This window comes from Mercenaria mercenaria, chromosome 18 (assembly GCF_021730395.1).
Source record: "Mercenaria mercenaria strain notata chromosome 18, MADL_Memer_1, whole genome shotgun sequence".
NCBI classification, from domain to species: domain Eukaryota; kingdom Metazoa; phylum Mollusca; class Bivalvia; order Venerida; family Veneridae; genus Mercenaria; species Mercenaria mercenaria.
The window spans coordinates 55,917,690-55,925,850 of NC_069378.1; positions in this window are offsets into that span (position 1 = coordinate 55,917,690).

The window sequence follows — 8,161 nt, forward strand, 5'->3', positions numbered from 1 at the left end:
TTTTGGGCACAGATAGCATTGTTCAGTAAGTTATTTTTTTGTTTTTACTGCCTTGTTCGGAGGAATTATTTTGTTCAAATAATTTATTTTGAAACAATTACACATTTTATTGTTAAGGTAGATGATTTTGTATTTTTATTAAGTAATGGCTTTGTTCACATAACTAGTGCAGGATTCCCGCAATTTCTTTGTTAAAGATGTACAATGTATTATGTTTTCTTTATGTTAATACTTGTATGTTCGTATGCGGTTTTATGCGTATTCTTTTATGTATTATGGTTACTGATAGTTTGAATGTTTTGACTTTCAGATAACCGCTACGCTACGCTACACTATTGTATGTTCTACGTAAGGAATAAAAGTGATTGAAGTAGCGCGTGTATTGCATCTTTTTCTTGTTGCCCAAAATACTCGGGGTGAAGCTGCCCACTACAGTTATGAAGTAGTGCTATAGTACATATTAACGATTGCAACTCAGTTAGTAAAGAGTTGACAGATCGACAGTTATTGAACATTATCTGTGACGAGAAAAGTTGCAGTTAATTGGATTATGCCTAGTTAGTGCAAAGTTAAATTTTCTGGATTATATGTGCTTTGTATATTCCGGACATAAGAATTTGGATTATGCATAGTTAGTGCAAAGTTAAATTTTCTGGATTATATGTGCTTTGTATATTCCGGACATAAGAATTAGTATTTCATAAAATGGCTGACGGCTCGGCACGAGAAGAAATCGAAGCTACAGCGAAGAAGCTCGTCGCAAGCTTCTCGAGGATTACGAAGGCAATTGACATTAAGCTAAAGGCAGGTGACTCTGGGTTCGAACAGTTGCAGAAAGAACTTTGTGATTGCTGGGAGCAATTGCTTGACGTACGTCGAAGATGTGAGGCGTCAATAAATGAAAATAAGCTCACGGAAATGAAAGAACGGTACAGCTTCTTGTTATCGCGAATGAGTTATTCATCTGCAAATAACACAAACCGCGGAAGTTCCGTTTCTTCACACAACTCCGCAGCGTCACGCAAGAGGAAAGCGGAACTGCGTCTGCGCCAGATACAAGAAAAACAAGAACTAGAACGCAAGAGTGAGGAGCTTCGGCGGGAGCTCGAACTACAGACTGCCCGGCATGAAGTAGAGCGGGTCGACATAGAGGATGAGGAGTCGGATAACGACGAAGGCATGGACTACCTATCCTTACCGGACGGTTCATCACCGGACAACAAAGTGGGTGATTATGTGAATAAGTGTAGTAAGGACGTACCTTTCCAAGGAAATAGTGACAAACTTTGTGACAACGTGCCACCAGTTCAATTCGGTGTTCAGGACTTTCATGGTTTACCAAAACCGGAATTAATTAAGTTCAATGGGAATCCTGCTGATTACTGTAAGTTTCTTAGTAACTTTGAAACAAATATTGAGACAAGGGTAAGTGATAGTAGGTTAAGGTTAAATTATCTTATTCAGTTATGTCAGGGAGATGCCAGATATTGTATAGGAGATTGTGTAATTTTGCCTCCGGACGAAGGCTATTTAAGGCTAAAGAAATATTGAAATCCAGATACGGCAAACCCCATTTAGTGGCCAGGTCACATGTAGATAGTTTTGATAAATGGCAGTGTCATTAAGAGCAACGATGTTAAGGGATTGTTGAATCTGTCGCTTAATATGGAAAAATGCCACATCACTCTCTCACAGCTAGGCTTCATGTCAGATGTGAATAATACTGAAAACCTAAGAAAAATTGTTGGGAGACTACCGGTCCACATTCGGTCTAAGTGGGTTGAACGTGCAAGTAGCCTAATAGAACAGGGAGTCGAACCAAATTTCGATCACCTGTTAACCTTTGTAAAGGAACGTTCCAGTGTTGCAAATACTATGTATGGTTATGACCTTGCAAATGAGTCTAATAAGCACATAAAAAACTTGCCCCGAAAGTCCCATGATAACCCTTCACAAAGAAATAAAGTTGTAACACTGTCCACTGGATCTGATAAGAGAAACTCAGGTAAATCTCTCCCAGAAAATACCCCTAGGGCACGATTATCATGTATTTTATTGCAAGAAGGCCCATAAATTAAGGGAATGCCAAGAGTTTAGACTAATTGATATTGATTCAAAGCTGAGAGTTATCAGAGAGCATGAAATGTGTGAAAATTGCATGAATTTTAAACATACTGCACAAAATTGTAGGAAAATTAGTTTATGCGAGGTTTCAGGTTGTACCGGGAAACATAATACAATGTTTCACCGAGACTCTGGTCATAACCGTGAGTATGAAAATGGGCAGGATAAGTATGTCGCTGCTTCCGAATCTCGGTCTCAACCGAATCAGGTCAGTTTGTGCATTGTTCCAGTAGTAGTAGGAACGGAATCTTCACAAGTAGAGACGTATGCTCTCCTAGACGAAGGGAGTGATGTAACGTTGTGCAGTGATAGTCTTATCAAAAGGCTAGGGGTTGAAGGTAAACCTTGTAAGTTCACGTTAACTACAGTTAACAAGTCTAGTCAGAATCAGACTGGCAGAGAAGTGCAGTTGCAGGTAAGTGCATTGAATGGAGGTCAAGTTATTGACCTTAGAAGGGTATGGTCTGTCAAAACCTTGCCTATCTCATTGCAGTCGTTAATCTCATTGCAGTCGTTACCGGACCAGTCTGTAGCAGGTAAGTGGAAACACTTAAGTGGCATTTATTTACCGAAAATTGATGTCGGTAAAGTAGAGTTGCTCGTCGGAAGCGACACCCCAGATGCATTCTGGGTAGAGGAGCAGCGAAGGGGAAAAAGAGGTGAGCCCTATGCAATCAGGACGATGCTAGGCTGGAGCATTATCGGGCCAATAGGTAATAGGCCATCATTAGATCACGGTAGTATTAATTTTCAGCTTGCATCTAGTACACAGTTGCAAATTGATAAGCTATGGACTACTGACTTTCGAGATGTCGAGAGTTGTGGCACAGGGATGTCACAGGAGGACCGTCGTGCCCTGTCCAGTATGGAAGGTACGGTAACAAAAGAAAACGGTCACTACAAGTTAGGGCTCCCATGGAAGGACCCTGATGTAAGTCTTCCAAATAACGTGAAGATGGCCAGTATACGACTCGGTCACTTGAAAAGAAAACTTCAAAGAGATGATCGGTTACTTGATATGTACAAAGAAACAGTAAATGGGTATATCGAACGTGGGTACGCTTCCTTGGTGGATGCTAGAGAGGGATTCGAACCCGGTCGAACTTGGTACCTCCCACACCATCCCGTGCTTAATCCAAAGAAGCCAGGCAAGGTAAGGGTTGTTTTTGATTGTGCTGCTAAGTATCAAGGCACATCTTTGAATGATAATCTTTTACAAGGCCCCGACCTTACCAACAGTATAACTGGAGTACTGATGCGCTTCAGGCAGGCACCAGTGGCACTGGTTGCGGACATAGAAGCTATGTTCCACCAAGTCAGAGTGTGTGAACAGGACAGGGATGCCCTAAGGTTCCTTTGGTGGCCTCGAGGTAACCTACACGAGGAGCAAAAGGAGTACCGCATGAACGTACATTTATTTGGCGCGACTTCTTCGCCCAGTTGTGCAGCCTTCAGTTTAAAGCGCACCGCAAATGACAATATGGACAAATTCAGTCAAGAAGCGGTAAGTACGGTTGAAAGTAATTTCTATGTTGATGACCTTCTGAAGTCCGTATTGGATCCGAGTTCGGGAATTAGACTTGCCGCTGAACTGAGAGAACTACTCTCGCTAGGGGGTTTCAGACTTACGAAATGGCTTTCCAATAGTGAACAAGTCATGAACTGAAAAGGGATCGAGCCGAACCGAGGGCCAAATTAGATCTTAACACCGAATCGTTCTGTGAGCGAACTCTCGGGTTACAGTGGCTTGTTAAGCAGGATCAGTTTGTGTTTGATGTTAATCTCCATGATAAGGGCACGACAAGACGCAGCATCTTGTCGGTCGCAAGTTCGTTGTATGACCCACTTGGATTAGTAGCACCAGTGACTTTAATACCAAAATTGATCTTACAACGTGCTTGTAGGCTGAACTTAGGTTGGGACGAACTAATTCCAGATGCGGAAGCAGAAAAATGGTCACAGTGGCTAAGCCGTCTGCCGGCATTATCCAAAGTGAGTATTGACAGATGTATAATCCCAAGTGACCTTGACAGGTCAACGTTGAAAGCTGAACTTCACATGTTCAGCGACGCTAGTGAATTTGCGTACGGGTCTTCCGTGTACGTAAAGGCGTATGACGCCAACGGACGCAGTAAGTGCAGCCTTATTATAGGTAAGTCAAGGTTAGCGCCTATAAAACGTATCTCAATTCCAAGGCTCGAACTGGCAGCAGCAGTAGTTGCTGTCAAACTTTATCAGATAGTTACAGAGGAGCTTGACATTCAAATTTCTGGAAGATACTTTTGGACAGACTCTATGATTGTGTTGGGGTACATAAGGAATGAACGGAAAAGGTTCAAGACCTTTGTTGCAAACAGACTGTCCGTAATTCATGAGGTGACGTCACCACATGACTGGAGGTATGTACCCTCTAAGAGTAACCCTGCCGACATGGCGTCAAGAGGTATTGATCCGCAAGAGAACGAAAGGCTTGAAACATGGTTGTCTGGCCCGAAATTCCTTAGAGGTAATGAGGCAGAGTGGCCAGCTAAGGTAAGTAACATAACCTTGCACGAGGATGACATAGAGCTCAAGCCTGAGGCTAGCGTACTAAACACACAAGTGAAGCGTGATTCGAGCATGGGTACGTTGCTAAGTAAGTTTTCCGACTGGCATAAGCTACAAAGTGCAGTCGGTTGGCTACTCCGTTTCAAGTGGCTTTTAATGCAAAAAATCCTGCCGAAAAGGCGAAGTCTTCGTAACAGGGTAAGTAGTAAAATCCTAAGTGCGACGGAAATGCAAATGGCACAGATGGCCATATTCAAAACTAGTTCAAACACAGACGTTTGAAAATGAAATGTGTGAAGTGAAGGCTAACAGTCGAGTTTCGAATTCGAGCTCTTTGAAAAGGCTATGTCCTATATTAAAGGATGGTGTTTTGCGAGTCGGTGGGCGAGTAGAATTGTCCGACCTGCACGTAGATGCCAAGCATCAAATCATTCTACCAAGTAGCCATCACGTGACTAGAATCCTGATACAGAAATACCACGAACAGAATGCGCATATGGGTCCGGTACATATTTTGTCTTTATTGCGGCAAAAGTATTGGATAACTCACGGACTGCAAACTGTGAAGTCAGTCCTTAGCCAGTGTATTACGTGTAAACGACAGCTGCAACGACCGGAAGTTCAACAGATGAGCGATCTTCCAGAAGAAAGACTCACTCCGGACATGCCGCCATTCACCTATGTAGGAGTTGACTATTTCGGACCTATGTTCGTAAAATCAGGTCGGAAACATTACAAAAGGTATGGTTGTCTGCTTACATGTCTGACAAGCAGAGCTGTGCACCTTGAAATTGCACACAGCCTAGATACAGATTCGTTTTTATGTGCATTGCAGCGATTCATTAGCCGTAGAGGACGTCCGGACAAGATTTTCAGCGACAATGGTAAGAATTTTGTAGCCGGCGAAAGGGAGTTAAACGAATCTATCAATTCTTGGAACGAACAAAGTATGTCTAGATTTTTTCAGCAAAATGAAATCAGATGGCATTTCAATCCACCATACGCCGCTCATATGGGTTGAGTATGGGAAAGACTTGTTAAAGCAACAAAAAGAGCCTTAAAGTCTGTCATTGGGGAACAGCTTCTCAATGATGAAGCACTGTCCACCCTTATCACGGAAGTTGAGAAAATATTGAATGATAGACCAATCACACAGGTAAGTGTCGATCCCAAGGATCCACAACCGCTTACACCAAATAAAATACTGCTGATGCGTTCGAACCATGTTTCCCACCAGGTACGTTTGACAAAAATGATAATTACTGTAAAAGATGGTGGCGACAAGTTCAGTATTTAGCAAACCTTTTCTGGAAAAGATGGGTGCGTGAGTATTTGCCGACCTTGCAGGTAAGACAAAAGTGGCATAATACACAAAGGAATGTGTCCGTAAATGACCTCGTTCTCGTCTGCGACGAGCAGACATCACGTGGGAAATGGCCATTAGGCATCGTTCTCGAGGTAAACAAAGGTAGAGACGGACTCGTAAGGTCATGTAAGGTCAAGGTAAATGGGTCCGTAAAGGTACGGCCGATTACGATGTTATGCGTGTTAGAGCAGGAAACTTTTCATGCTAACTGATAACAATGATCAGCCACGGGAATTAACGCTTTAGCGAATATTCAGACGCTACTATATTGTAAAAATGTACAGATATTACTGAAGTATATTAGTATGTCTCACTCTTCTAGAAGATAGTGAATGTTTTTATTGTTATGTTCCTGCCAACGCTTTAGGGTCACAAGAGATGAGTGTCACCCATATATAGAAAATGAAATTTTGAATTTATCTGCTTAGAGGGCGCTTTCTGCATTTTGGTTGGTCAAACTGTCCCTAGAAAATAATAACTATATGCAAATGCAAAATTTGCCGCCTTGCCAGAGCGCAGTTGATTTTTAGAATTTGTCGAGTAAGGCACGAGTTCTATATGTTTCAATTCACCACGTTTTGGGCACAGATAGCATTGTTCAGTAAGTTATTTTTTTGTTTTTACTGCCTTGTTCGGAGGAATTATTTTGTTCAAATAATTTATTTTGAAACAATTACACGTTTTATTGTTAAGGTAGATGATTTTGTATTTTTATTAAGTAATGGCTTTGTTCACATAACTAGTGCAGGATTCCCGCAATTTCTTTGTTAAAGATGTACAATGTATTATGTTTTCTTTATGTTAATACTTGTATGTTCGTATGCGGTTTTATGCGTATTCTTTTATGTATTATGGTTACTGATAGTTTGAATGTTTTGACTTTCAGATAACCGCTACGCTACGCTACACTATTGTATGTTCTACGTAAGGAATAAAAGTGACTGAAGTAGCGCTTGTATTGCATCTTTTTCTTGTTGCCCAAAATACTCGGGGTGAAGCTGCCCACTACAGTTATGAAGTAGTGCTATAGTACATATTAACGATTGCAACTCAGTTAGTAAAGAGTTGACAGATCGACAATGAGAAATTGACATTTTCCATGAATTTAAAAAGCTTATGTTTGTATGTCACATCTTATATGCTTTAGTAACTTTTATGATCCGGTATAAGTAGGTGACATCCTCGAAATAATGTTATGGGTCTTGATCACCAGGGTGACCTATGTTTGATCACGTCATTTGCATAAAAATTACGTAATAATTCCCGGTTTGGGTTTTTACTTAAAACAGCAATTCAGTGACAAAGAGCCGCTTCCCTAAAGAATTCATAATAGATGTCATACAAGTCGGAGAAAAATATATACAACAGCTGTTTGAGATTTGAAGAAAATATCTCCTTTTACAAATAAAATGAAAGAAATTATAGCATTAATAATTTTTAAATGTAAGGATCAAGTTTTATATTTGTATTGTGTGTGGAAATGGTCTAGTGAATGCCGAAAATAAGCCGGCTTCTTAGGTAAAATATTATTAATAACATACTCTTAATCAAAGCATTCTGTATAACAAATTGTTTGATTAAAATTACCTTTATTGTGGGTGGCAAAACAATCCGTTATATAACGATTATTTTTTGAAGGTTTAATGATTGTTGAGCGTTCTTTTGCCACACGTAAAGAACGCATGCGCATTAAAATCAAAACATCGGGTAAAACATCACAGCAACCAATAGCATCGAAAACAGGTCAATATGTGGTTGTGGTGTATTAGGACGAGACAAAAAAAACTACTTAAATATTTAACCTTTGCTTGTAACGTTGAACTTTAAACTAGGAATCAGGGACTTGTACACTTCGTCTAGATATATAGAGAATATTAGGTTACTGTCGAATAAATTTAAATTTATCAGGCGAGTTGAAGAAAATATATTAGACGAGGCTGCTGCCGAGCCTTATATATTTTCGTAGACCAGGCTAATAAATTTTTCAGCAGTAATCTAATATTCTTTTTACCCTACGTGCTCAGAATATTGGGGAAAAAGTCGTTTGAAAGAGCAACAGCGTGCAGACTTGATGTCATATATAACGTTTGCAAGTGCAATAAAATTTGCGGATAAAATTGAAAA